We start from the raw sequence: 15,516 nt of genomic DNA, 5'->3' as shown, positions 1-15,516 counted from the left end.
AACTTACTTAGCAGCATGAAAAAGTCTAGTAATATTATAAAATATGAAATAATATAATTGACATTGTGTAGGTATGCAGCAAGTATGAATGATCGTAATTGGTCATAGTTTTCGTGGAAGAAATGTGTTTATGTGTATTACCTTAAGGTCTATAGCTTATCTGCTTTTTGCATAATATCAGCTTCAAGCTTACCTATAGGTGTAACGCTATTAACTCCCCTATTATAATATATAATATTAATATATTATTTTATTACCATTATTATATAGGTGCCCGTGTCCCGTATTGGTATACCTATTCTTATAATATTATAGTTACCTATATTAGTTGTATTGCACATTCGTACAGTGGTTGAATACTATTATAATACAATCATTATTTATTTTCCAATTCTCAGTTCTCAATATTTACCGTGGTTCTGTGCACTCATTGTGCAGACTGCAAAGTAGGTGCCTAGGTACTAATGTGTAGTACACACTGTCACAGCGACACAGCCGTCCTTTTTATTTTTGAGTACGTATGACGTATACGGTTTACGTAAATACGTTAGATTTTATTTTATACAATTATCAAAATATTCAGTATACCTATATATATTTTTTTTTTATTTGACATAAACAATCAATACTATTTAAAGCACAATAAGTTTATATGATAAGAGTAATAATAGAACATGATTGTTTTGAATATAGTTCTGTGTTACACAGATTCCCCAGTGGTGTCACAAACATACTTTTTTTTGGCATTCAGTTTTTAAATGTTTGTAAGTTTGGGCGGATCGCTTCAATATTTAGTATTTACCCTTATGGATAAATAGTTTGTGACCACGCTTGGCTTTCAATAAATATTTATATTGATATAATGTAAAATGTATAAATTCAAAGTTAGCCAAGTGCAGTTTCACACAACATCAATATATATATATAGACATAGTGTTATTCTAGTGTTGAACAACAAGTTGTTTTAAGTTGGTTAAAAATTAAATTTATTTGTGAATTATTTATCAATAATAATTTATTATACCTTTGTGGAATTTTTATGCAATTTGCATAAGTGTATATTTTTATAAATGAATACTTGTATTATTCATTATAGGTATAACTCATTATAACTTATAGAATAATGGCTTTAGATCCCTAAAACAATGTTTGCCATTAACATATAACACAGTAATTTCTGCCGAAATGTCATCAACATCGTTAAGTATTTTAAACAAATAAATAATAAATATTTAATTTTTTTTGGTTACACTACATATTAATTTTTGTTTAAGCCGACTCGGGAATGTCTACTAACGAATATAATTCGTAAGCAAGATTTACCAAATTCGGAAATTTTCATTTTCATTCACGTTTTCTCGGTCACCCGGTCAACCCGAACGAACATTTACTGTTGATGTCCAATTGTTTACCGGAGAATTCTACACTTTCATTTTTCCAAAAAAAATTGTTATTTCAAATACCTATTCAGTTTTTGAAAACTCTTGACCTACGATATTTTAAAAACCTTAATAATAACACATACATCAAAATTATCGAAATTGGGTCTTCGCCCTATCTTGCACGAGTTCTCCGGAAAACAACTCGTAAAATAAGCAATATTTTTAATTTTTCAAATTGTACTATAATATTTGAATTTAAAAATACATAATTTTGGAATAAAAATTGAAATGGAATTTTTGTTCGGCCCCAATTTAAGCGTTTATTGCTGTTTATGAGTTGATGTTTTTATAGGCGCAGGTTTGCTACACTTGTTTGCAAACAGGTGCTGCCGGTATAACGATAATTCACACAAGTCTACCTTTTTGGTGACACTGGTTTAAAAAAAAAAATTATTTTAGGATAAAATACGGTTCGGAAGAAATATTTTTCGGCGAGAAAACGTTTCGGGTAAAATATTTTAAAATTATATATTTTCGGCTTAATTATTTTCGTGAATAATATTTTCTGATAATATATTTTTCGTGTATTTTACTTTCGTGTTTAATAATTTTCGGATAAGATACGTTTCTATTAAAATATTTTTCATATAAAATATTTTTCGTAAATTAATTTTCGGCTTAAATATTTTCGGTCAAAATATTTTCGGCAATAATATAGCCCCTCGAAGAAAATCCAACAGAGTGGAATACCAACAAATTTGTCCTGGGACTCGTGGAGTGGGATTTGACGAGGTGCCGGACTCTGATGTTACAATAGGTAACATATACTATACCCTACTGATGATGAAAGATGAAACCCTCAATGATTGGACGTTCCAAGAAGAGAGTCAAGTGGAGAGAAGTCTCGAGAGGAGTCGGATGTGATGACTGATGACGATGTAGAATCGCCTTCAATATACTTGTCCAGGCATTAGTCTACAGGAACTACTCAAATAGCTATACTCGAGAACAACCAGACATTTCAGACGAGATATTTTTCTGGGACGACTACGAGTTGGTTTCAAACTACCGAATTGGTTCCCGGATTCTCAACGGCCTACAGGTAAGTTCCGATAAGAATTCATAACGACAATACCACTAGGTTAAATTAACTTTTCAAATTATTATGATGTATTAAACCAACAACGATTCCAAATTCCTTTCCATTGTACACAGACTTAGGATTGTCTAGAATACATATAGGTATGATCAAAAGTGTTGCTATATATGTATTAGTAAATGATAATAATAATAGAATAGATGTATTATAGTATTTATAAACTTTCCCAGACATCGTAAAACCTATTAAAATGTCATGAGATTATCGATTTGTGCATATGGTATTATTTCGACTAGTTGTACCCATCTTCAATGATGAGTAATTTTTATCGGGAACCAATAACTTTCGTACTGTAGGTACTCATTTCTGCACTCGACACGATTGTTCGCTTTACCGATAGGTCCGGCCAGAAAAATAAAAAAACCAAATTATAGAACAGACTAGATTTCTTTCAAGAATATTATAGTGGAGTCTTAAAACACGATGAAATCAATCAATCAATTAAAACTCGTGTCGCATAAGGAGGAAATACCTAGAATTTTTTTCTACAACTCGAATTTTGCATTATGTTCCCGATCGTTCGAGCTATGGAGGTTCCTCTATGTAGGTAATAACGTATGCATTATCCACATTACTGCACTCAAAATAACACAAACATATTATATTTTATGACCGCATATGTAGGTACAATATGAATGGGCTGAATGTGCCGCAGTCGTAGTCTGCTGCAACGGTGTAAGGCATTTCGAGGGCGGCAGACGACATGAATAATGATTGCCGCCGTAAACGTACTTACTATACATTATGTACTGCGCGCGTACATAAAGGTGTATATATACGATATACCGCATATGCTTTTATACATATACATACCTGATGTATATATGTATTATGTATATATATGATCTTGTGTCACTGTCACACGTAAGTCTAGACCAGTCCGGGTTCGGTTGTGGAAGTCTTGGTTGTGTGTGGAGGGGGGGGGGGTGCGTATAGAAGACGCGGCCCTCGTCTGCACCGTGGGACCGAGGTGAAAGAACTCCCGCTTAAATCGGGTATATATATATATTATGTATACACAAACTTTTGCTTTCGAAAGCTCTCACGCTCCCGACCGTCATTAATCACCTGCTGCGGTCTCTCCGTCTTCTTTATATTAATAATATCTACGTCCCGTCTGCTGTGAGCGCGTCTCGCGGACTACGACACAGCCATCATTAATATTATCGGCGAAGCGCCGTCGTCGAATTTTATGCGATTTATCAACGCGGCCCCAGACATGTATAATATATATTGGTGCTTTGATCGATTTACGCGTTTGACAGTGACCTACACCAATTAATTTTCGTAAAACCGAGGCGCCGCTGTTTCGAACGGTCCGCTCCTCTGCGTTCCCTTTCGCAACCCGTCTCGCCGAACAACCGAAATCCTCCTCGCCTCGACGCCCCTCACGGTATGTCCTACAGATTATTATATACGTATTGTGTAACGTATATATTAAATTATATACTTCTCGGCAGCCGATGACGCGGAAACGGCTCGCTTCTTTATTTTTTCCACACTAATATCAAAACTGATTTTAAGACTAGGTACTAAACTAGAATAAACTCCAAGGTTTAAAATGTCAAAATAAAAAAAACTAGATTTTACTGAAATGCAAATGGCTGCCTATTAACCTATTAAAGTAAGACCTAAAACGAACATCATCCGATTGCGATGCACCAACTAGCTATCTAATCGATTAATATGAAATAAAGTTGGAGAAATTGCTGTAGTAGCTGTGTGTGTATCAAACTATTTATAAAGTAGTCTTTGAGTGCCTATCGCTCAATTCGTGGTTGTTGTGTTTAGTGCGTGTTAACAGTTTTTTTTTGTATTTTTCTTCTTTGGAAAGTTTTTCACTTTTCTTTAACAATATTTTTAATGTTAACCATGAGTGAAATTAGTTTTAGAGAACATTTTGTAAATAAATTTCCACTGGATAGTTTTAGTTCTTACTTTTTAGGTACCATTATATTTCTGACCTAACTTGTTATCTAAGTAAAAAATGTAAGTTCAAACTAATTCTAAAATAATGAGGGTCCTGATTAATTATAGTTTTAACCAGTTAAAATAAGTTTTGACGAAACGGGGTCGTGAAAACTAGTATTGACTAGTTTTAACTAGTTTTCACGGATTTCAAGGATAATAAATAAAAAATAAAATCAAAGATATTATTTGTACTTATAATTTTTTGTCTCCATAAATGTGTTAATCACTCTTTGAAATTATTGAAATTGTAGTCTGTAAGTCAAAATTATTTTAATTTAAAAAAAAATCAAGTATTCAGGGCTTAAGTTATTATGTGTCATAATATAATCCTATATAGATAGGTATATTAATATATAGGTTTATTCAGAAGTCCAAATCTAAAATCTTAATACCTATGTTATCGGTACCTAACAAAAATTGCTGTTTTTATTTTGTGATACGAATTTCGTGCGATAGATAAAAATCAACGTCTACGTTTATGATAAATTATTGTCTTCTTAATTGTGTATACATATACGTAAGTTGATGCTAGATGACCTTTTATAACTAATACTATATTATCTATGTATAAATACAGAATATTGAATAGGTATTCATACTTACTTATTATTATTTTTTGTGAAAACCGGTTATAGTCTTATTAATAAATTGTGCTAGTATAGAATAAGGTAGGTCAAGTGTTTATTTTCTTTAATGAAAAAATATTTATTCTTTTTGGCTTATGGTTTTGTTATTTTGATAATTATACTTCCTAGTATATACATGCAATATATATGATAAGTACTTACATCACTATTGTCACTATTGTATTATTATTATAAAATAATGATAAAATCTTAGTATTTAGCTTATAATAATTATCAATTGTTAAATATTATTTGTACAGTTTGACTTTGGACTTAACTGGCTAACTATATCAGCTTAATTACAGAAAATTATTTTGTTTTATAAATATAAATTTAAAAAATACATATGGTTACGATATTTGATCAAATTTAAATTATATCCAATACCGAATACGTAATTATTAACTAGTAATTTCCCATGACTGGGTACTTAAATATTAATATCTTCCTTCTTAAATAATCTAAATATGTCACTCATTAAAAAATATTAATAGGTGTTTATTAATCATTAAAAATGCAAGTTCATACCATTTAATTTAAATTTAATTTATATCAAGTCAATAATTAATAAATAATTAAAATTAAAAAAATGAATTAAAAAAATTAAAATAACGTTGGGTTCTATCACTGGATGGCCTCCCTCCTCATGTGTTCATGTTGTAAATAAAATTGTACGTTGTGTGCTCAAATTTGCTTATTATGCCTTATTGTAGCATAGATTGTAAATATTCTAATAAAAAAAAAAAAAAAAAAAAATGCAAGTTAATATAATTTTAATTAATAATCATTTCTTCTTAAAATGCAGCTCATTAAATGCTTATAATATTATTTATATTAATTATAATGTTTAAAAATACATTTATAGTAATGAATTAATGTATAATAATTATGTGCTATAGTATTTATTGAAATTTAAAGTTTAAAATAGAATTTTTTTTTGTTATTTAATGATTTTTTATTCAATCTGTTACAATATAAAATAGAACAATAAGAATAATTGATGAAATATTTAAAATAAAAAATAAAATAAAAATAAATAACGACAGATTAGACCGAATGTAGAGGCCTCCCAACGGAGGTACTACGACATTAAAATAGAATATAGGTAAATAATTTAACTATTAATGTTATATAAATAATTTACTCACACACGTGTTCCAAAACCCTACAGTAACCCTACAGTAACCCGACAGTCCTTTAACCCCCTGGCTAATAACTTCGTAGTTGATGCCATAAACAATTAATAAAAAAAAAAATAATAATAATTTATTAAATTATAGTGTGACTGAAAGCTTTCTATTCTATTCATCATTTGTTACTAAAAATTGTAAAATATGTGGGTAAGATCTGGAACTGCTAGAAGCATCTCGTTTATATAGACTGCTGATTAATCCAATATTTGTTCTTCTTCTTTAGAGGGGTTTCATCGTGACTATTTGTATCGTATTATAGAATTGTTATGTTAAGATTTTTTACGTCGTTTAAATAGATGGAGAGATGAGAAGAGGAATAGTGTTTTTCTCTCACTATGTACGTTAATATTGGTTTTCTCTATCCACACAATTCATATCTTTAAAGGTCTATGGCTAAATCGAAGTTTGAGTGCGTAATTATGCACCTTTATATAAATTCAATATCTTATAATAAATATATATTCATACATAGATACATAGATATGTACATACAAATATGCCTACCTTTTGGAAGATATGTTGATAATGTATAAGTTGATAAGTAGGTTCATTTTGTGGACATTTTGATCAAATTTGATTTTGTTGAGTTTTTTTTACAGAAAAATGTTGAAATTTGTTAATATAGGTTGTGCCAGGATAATTTTTATAAAAAATATTTTGAATGATTTTGTGAATAATGCGATGAAATAACTAGAGAAATAATTGTATAAAAAATATACATATATTATTTTAGATAAAAATTTGAAAGTTTCGGAATTTTAAAGCTTAGAGTTTAATTCATGTATATTGTATATGTGCATGGAATTTAGAAACGGCTAGTTAAACGTAAAATCTGAAATAGTGTATTAAAACTTGTTTTAGAATATTGTTGTTTTATAGTTTTGCTGCAACAATTAGTAATCAAAAGTACCTATGTAAGAAAATACCTCTTCTTTGACAGTTTTGAATTTATTATTTGTTGGTTGTAAAAAAAAATATGTGAATTATTTCTTATCTATTGTTGAACGCCCTACATTCTTGACGGCACTGACCTATCCGCACGCATACATATTGTTTCTTCTTGAATCCCTATTTGGTTTCCAAAATGTGGAATCGTTTACAATATATTTGAATAATAACAAGTTCATTATGTTTTTTAATAAGTTGTTTTGTTAAATAGAAAAAAAGTATGATTGGAATAGCGCCAATCGTTATTACAGAACGACTGATGTCTTTCGTATGCAGAATTGTTCACCTTATAGGTACATATGTATCTTAAGCTGTTTGCCTTGTATACAGTTGTTAAAATAATTAAAATCTATAAATCAAAAAATATTAGTATATAAAAATTAAAATATTTTGAGGACCACAAACTGTTCAATTATATATATCATATTTCGGTAGGTACCTATAGTGTACCTATAGTAACCTAAATACCTAACACTAACAGCACAAGTCATTTGCTATACGTTGTATGTATTTTCCTCATTACTTGCAATACCTATAAATAGTATTTATTTTTTCATGTGACATTTTTATAGAAAATACAAATTTTATATGTATCGTTAAACTATAAAAAAAAAATTAAATAAATCAAACATTTTATTTGAAAAAAATATTACGTGAATTGAAAATTGAAAAATGCATAGGTATCTTTGACCTACAGAATTTAAATAATCTAGGTCCCCTACTCGAAGATGTTCAATATCAGATTCATAATAAATAATAATAAATTATGTTTTTAGAAATCATGTTTTTTCATAAGATAGAAATTGGTTCACATATTTTAGAGATGAAGGCTCAAATAATTATTTGATTGATGGGTTTATTTCAATATATGATGATAGATTGTAAACGGTTTAATATTTTTTTTACCTTTCTCATGAATATTAATACTTTACAATAATATGCAATGATACGTGCTTGGTTGGTAGTCATTGTATCTGTAATATCATTGAGTACTATATATTATAATCAATGGTAATATTCATAAGTCATAATATTAATTAACACCTACGTTTTTTTTAACTGTTAATAAAATATGCAAGACAATATGTAGACGATTGGAAATATTAAAACTTAGTCCGGCCCAGGATTCAACCTCCATAGTTGTTACTTGTTGTATAACATATTCAATACTCATAATATGGTTCGTTCAACAGTATAAACATTCGATAAATTGAAAATAACCAAGAATTAACGTTTTAGATAATATATTGTTTTTATAATTTGAAGCAATTAGGAAGCAAACAACATTATTGAAAGAAATAATATTTTTGCAATTTTTATAAGTAATTTTTTTTTTATTTTTAATTTTTATGAATGACGACGTACATTTTTGATTTCATATCCCCAAGAATGATGCATTTTGATGTACACAAATTGAATTTTGAACAGTAACTAATATTAATATTTGAACCTATTCTAAAGTTAGACGAGTGGAATAGTAGACCAACTTCTTGTTGGGTACCTCTGTTTGACTGTGCTAACTTTCACTCAACTCGTTAATCTGCCAACGTCGGTCGTCACTCTGTAAATGGTATCGGTGTTTTAAAATGATATATTTATATATATTTATCATAATTTACAGAAAAATGACAATAATATATCAATTTCAATGTAGTTAAAATAATACAATTTAATTAGTAAATGTTAAAATTTAAAAATATTAATTTTTATTTCCTCGGAGTCGTTGGAGAGTATAGCGGCTTTGAGGTTGTTGCATTATCATCATGTCCATAAATGTACGTAAAAAAATATGGAATATTATGAAACTATATTGGAATATATTATTTGTTTATTATAGATACAACTTTTTTTTTCTAACTGATTTTGGGTAATGCTTTGTTTATCGGTTTATCCTCGCCATAGAAACGGAAATTAACAATACAATTTATAACTCTATTAATTTAATAAATTCTTATGATAAAATGTAGCATGGTACTAGATATTTTTCCATTGAAAAGAATATCTGCGATTCCTCAATTTTCCTTATAGAGGAATACGTATAATATCTAATAACACTCTACATTTTTTTAAACTTAAATATGTGTTCTGTAAGGTTTATAAATAACAATTATTATTATTAATTACCTATAATGTATACTAGGATCTACACTTTAATCTAAGTATTTTACATGCATCAATAATGCTGTATGCCTGTATGTAAGTAATAATTCTATTGCAATTACGTTAATGTCTACACATGTCAATATGTGATGAGTATTATATGATTAGAGGTAAGTGTACTTAATTTTTAACATAATATAAACCATTAAACATTATACATTGGGTTTAGAAAAATCGTAGCTGCATGCAATTATTTAAGTGACATGAAAATTATTCACGGTTGAAATCGGCGCATTGATAAAAAATATACACGTACATATAGTACTACCTAGCTACCTATAAAAATGAATCAAAATTTTATAATGGTCTTGATTTTTTTTTTTATATTTTCCCACTTCTTTTTGTCTACATTATTTTTATTGTTTAGTGTCGATTTTCTTGGTCTATTCAGTTAATACTAGGTATATTCACGGAGAAGTATGTGTATTGCGTATAACACCTATCTGATGTAGGTCTTCATTATTTTATGGTCGTTTTCTATTCGTCAGCTGTAAGTAAAACTATACTTGTTGTATTTTAATTTTAAAGTAATATTAAAGACAAAAAACTTAGATTTAAATCATACTTATAGATTGATTATGGTGCCTAAATATTTAATTTTATTTAATAATTACCTGCTTTTTACCTTTTTTTTTAAAAAATATGAGATATTGATTTTTACTCAAATTCAGAGAATTTCTGCATTTTTACAATACACCATAAGACTCTATAGCTTATATTTATTCTTCTTTCGTGACTTCGGTCTTCAAGACCATGTCGTTCAACAAATTTGCCTCCACATTTCTTTATCCAATGCTACATCCTTCCAATCCATCCCTGGTCTCACTTTCCCTATGTCTTCTTTTACCCTATTTTCCCAGCGTAATCTCAGCCGTCCAAGTGATCGTTTTTCTTGTGGTACATTCTCCTGTACTATTTTTTACCAATGATCCTGAGTAGTTCCTGATTGTCTATACTATAACACATTAACACATTAATACTATAGAGTCTATAGTATTAGTATGTTATGTTATTATGTAGTATAAATACAAATATTTGAATATCATTTCGTTTTCTTATATTTTCGTATATTTTGAATTTTGATAGCTAATAAAAAACTTGAAAATTAATATAATTATTAAAGACCGTAGGTAAATAATTCTTTATTATTCTAGATTAAAGCAAAAAATAATTTAATAATTCAGGTTTGTAGGATAAATCATAAAGTTAAAAAAAATATTATTAAATTTCATAAAATCGATTTCTAAATCACTAGAATCGATCTTTAGAGCTATGTATCAAAAATCTTTAAATTCAATTTCGTAAAACAGTGTAAAATAATAATTAATTGAGCATACTATCAAAAAGGCATAAATCATAAATGGAAATCGCTTTAGAGATATATATATTTTATTTTAAAAACGTTTATTTTTAATTTAGTAATTTAGATTTGTATATATAATAAAACAATATCAATATATTAATTATAAGAACTTAAACATTATGTATAATAAGTAATAACGTTGTATAAGTACATATATTTATAATATGATATGAAAATGAATTTCATTACAAGTATTTGTTATTTTGTGGAACTGTAATGACTGTACACCAATCACATTGGTTCAGTTTCAGTATATGAACAAAGTATTCTTAAAAGATGTATAGAGATAATATTTTTATTTTACGGACTTAAAAAAACATTACAGATTCTGTTATTACATGTGCTTCACTCAAATTTTTTTTAAGGTGGATTCTTGCTGCAATTTTTTTGTTTATAGTACTTTAAAAGCTTAAAAGTTGTTGGGAAAATTATAAAAGAACAGCGGCAAGAGGGAAATATTTCAGTAGCACCAGTTTTTGATAAAATCAAATTTATTTATTTTTATTAAAACAGAAAAATAAACACCGTATAGAGACTTCACGTTTATATTGCTAAATATACATAGTTAATATCATTTTGTAGACATGGTATACAATTTTTAAAATTTGCTACTTTTATAACTATTTATGGACATATGAACTTATCGCAAATTATTTAGTAGTTCAAAAGTTTTCAATTTTTTACCCAAGGTTTGAACATTTAAAACAAGGTTATTCATAAGTAGTTGTCTTACATCGCTTCAAAAAATTGAAAATATAACCACGTTTTTTTGATTATTATTTGAAGTATATATTACGAGGAAGTTGGATATTTAAAGGTAAAGTAACAATTTTAACTAAGTAGATTACAACTTTACATAATTAAGTATATTATTATTTTTGTACAATGATTAATAGTTGAATTAAAATTGAAATTAACCATCGTTGTAATCTCAGAAGTATCTTGCAGGAGGGGCAAAGAGGGAAGTCTCCTTCACCATATTTTTAGCTTTTTAAAAATGTTAGTTTTTTTAGTTAATTTTTCTGTAAATGAAGTCGGATTCTGTGCAAGATTCTTACCATATTAATAAAACTGTAAATGTATTACATTAATTATCATAGATTAAATAGTGTTATATTTATTTTAATTAAAATATATTATATTTTAATTTAATAGGTAATAGGTGTTATATTTTTATATGTTTTTTTTATATTTTTCTGTACGTTTTTGGGCTGGATACAGCATTTTTCTACCCGATATTTTTGCATAACGCTTTGTTTATTGCTGTTAAACGCAAATCAAAAAATAAAATAAAATATACATTAAAAATCAATCTATTTTGTCTCTTCCTAAAATCAATTCTTAATTCACTAAATTTCTACCAAACTGTACTAGATATTTTTCTACTGCACTATACCCAAAAACATCTCTATGATTCCACAATTTTCCTTGCGGAGGTAACACATCTAGTAGCATACTAGCATGCTGCATTTATATATATTTTTTATTACAATTTGTGGTTAAAATTGTCTATATCCTTAAACTCTTAAGAGGACTTCGTATCTTATGTGTTCTCTTTGGGGACGTATACAGCATGTTTTTTCCACAGGCTAAAGTATTAAATATGCGCTCATTCATAATTCAGCCCCCTACATTATTCCACTGCTTATTATACTTACTTACTGTCTAAAAAGAAAAATAATAGGTAAAGAAAAAAAATAGATAGTATATTCTTGATTAGGAAAAATATGTATTAAATACAAACCTTAAAATACAATTTATTTCTTGACTTGTGCGTTATATACAATTTTAACACAGATATCCGATATAATTTTCCAAAATTCTAAAAAAAAAATAATTTAATAATATAAGATTATACAATGTTAGCTAATATATGAGATTAGTTTGTAGGAAATTAACTAATGAATATGATTATTTTAATTAAGTTGAATACATAAAACAAATTATCATTACATTTTTATTTTTGGCTGCTTATAATATCTTTATTATCCAAATTTAGTGGCTATTGTGGCTATTTTCGATTGAAATAATTCAAAGATGGTTGAGTCTGTCTTGATTGATTGAAGATCTAAGATAGAATGTCATTAATTTTGACTTACTAAAACTTCGTTTGCAAGATGTTGAAGTCACAGGTTAAGTTAAAAATATTTGATATGCTATTGAAATATAAGCATAATATAAGCATCTTATACATTATTTTTATAAATACAATTTTGGATTTCAAAACAAATTCCATATCTTAGTGAGTCGTCTAACTCACAAATATGTTGTTTAAAACTTTCAATTTCGTGAATAAATTCAATTCTATTCAAGTCTTTTTCATACTTATTACATAAGTCAATTGAATGTTTTTTTGTCATTACTCAATGGCATTTCAAACAACATTTTATCATCTAACATGAAAATTGTGATTTTAATTATAATACTCATTAGTCATTATATAATGAATAAAAACTGTTGATATCTCCACTTATTATTTAGCAATTTGGCGAACCCAACCAAGTCTTCTGGGGCAAGTATTCCGATCCCCCAAGATCCAGCCCTCGTTATTTTCATTTAAGTAACGCATGCAATGCAAATATTTTCAGAATAATCCATTTTACTCTGTTATTTTTTATTTTAGAGTAATTCGACCTATTAACAAATTTAAATTTAAGAATATCATTTAGGTCAGTTGAATTTGTTTAATATCTTAATTTTGAAGCAAGTTAGAGCATTTAAAAATTGTTAATGTGTTGTAATAATATTTACTACTATAGTACTATGCGTTAGAAAGAAGGTGACAACAAACGAGGGTACGGCATCTTCTAAAAAAAACCTTTAGTTTTCATACTCTTACAAATGCCTAAGGACACCTCCTAGTTACTTACTCAATGGAAGGATAAACTTGCTACCTAGCTTTACTGGGGTTATTCACCATTATTAGGTTTTTAGACTGCTTGTAGATTAAATATACGTAGGCCGTAATTAAATAAATAGAAAAAAAAAACGATAAAATATTGAGAAAACCGTTTATTGATCTTAGAATAAACTACTGCAGTACCTACATGTATATTTTTTAACAATAAAAAGAATTGTATTAAATTGTACTAAAAAACATTTTGAATTTGAATTTAAAAATTCTTTTATAATAATTTTTATTATTCAAGTAAAGTTTTTCTAAAAAACTACCATATCAAAAGATAATTGTTGAGATATTAATCAAATAATTATAATTTTATATTGTTAAAATGGTTATTAAAGTATTATATAGGTAGGCAATTACCTAACCTAACCTAACGTATATCGTATAATGTGAACTTATTATAAAAAAAATGTAACTTTTGATTTAAATTCACATGCTTAATTATGTATACCTCGAATTGAGGATGTACATTTATTAAAGATTCTATTTTTAAAACGCTATTTTGTATAATATATTACCTCTATGCAGTCAGGTTCTTTCTATTCAAAATTAACGTCACTACATCGCTCTATGTATATAATAACATTGTGATATTTGTTTACTGCATTATACACATTATACTATAATATTATATGGATTAGATCTAAATTAACTAATAAATAAATTTAAGTCAGTACTGCTCACAATTTAATAAAATACATTTTTTAAACAATAAAACACCAAAAGATGTTTGAACTAACTATAGCCTATAGGGTATTTTATGCGTAGTTTTACGAAGTTCATTTTAAAATGCATACAACATGATTAATAATGCGCTTAGTTTTAAAAGAATCGTAAAAAAAATTGGGAGTAAAACAAGTTAGTCCTTGATTTTTAAATTAAAATAAAAAAAAAAATACAATAAATTCACATTGAATGGATAGGTAATTGTAGAAAGGAAACGAACTATGTACAGTGTACACTTTTTTTTTAGATATTAAATCAATGAATAGAAAACATTTTTGTTTTTTTTACCTAATAACCATAAGGTAATATAAAACCAGTCGAATAAATTATTTTAACTTAAATGTATGATCTTGTTGCTCGGTCCAAAATTGATGTAAATATTTTATGTGTGCATATTAGCTATTATATCAACAAATTCTTAAGAGATTATTCAACTGAAAATATTATTGGTAGGTATGTATGTGCGTACGAATAAACCATGGACTGTTTTTTCGTATTATATAGCTCAAGACTTCAATAATAAAGGTCATTGGCTTACCTTGTTTACAATGTATGCACTATGCACGTGGTGGATTATTATTACTGTGGATGCAGAAAAAATAGTTAAAACAATGAACGTTTTATTTTTTTTTATCATCCCAATGTTGTGGAAGACCTTGATGATTTATTAGCAGTACATTACACATAACACGTTTATCTAAGATTAATTTTTAGAGGGTTCAAGTAAATTTGACTTTTTTAAAAGTATATATCAAAGGGTATATTTAACTAATCGTTATCCAAAACATATTTTAAATGTTTAAAAGTCTGTATATAATTAAACGAACAATTGAAACTGTTTTAGTTTAAACTATTTAGTAGAAAATGTCAGGAATATTTAAACTATTAGTACTGGATGACCGGCTTAGTCAAGTTCAGTTTTTAGAAAAATGTACATTTATTACATTTTCCTTTAATTATCGTATAACGAAACAAAATTAAGGATGTCTTGAGCGCCCGTTTCATGTATACTCGTATTTATGCTTTATTTTAAATGTTAATATAATACCTAATTATTGACTATGTGTGTAATATTTTTTATAA

The 15,516-nt window shown here is 27.4% G+C and overlaps 1 protein-coding gene across 1 annotated transcript in view; it reads left to right on the top strand.

Moving 5' to 3' along the window:
• The first annotated feature begins 9,866 nt into the window (after positions 1 to 9,866).
• The window catches only part of LOC111037517 (follistatin-A), a 92,710-nt gene continuing 87,060 nt past the window's right edge, over positions 9,867 to 15,516 (top strand). The window contains exon 1 of the mRNA XM_022320145.1: positions 9,867 to 9,929. The gene's annotated coding sequence lies outside the window, so the exon portion shown is untranslated. The remainder of the gene's footprint in view (positions 9,930 to 15,516) is intronic.

The sequence above is a fragment of the Myzus persicae genome, unplaced genomic scaffold (assembly GCF_001856785.1).
Source record: "Myzus persicae strain clone G006 unplaced genomic scaffold, MPER_G0061.0, whole genome shotgun sequence".
Classification (NCBI taxonomy): domain Eukaryota; kingdom Metazoa; phylum Arthropoda; class Insecta; order Hemiptera; family Aphididae; genus Myzus; species Myzus persicae.
Note: the sequence above shows the minus strand (reverse complement) of the source record. Positions and strands in the feature narration are given on the sequence as shown.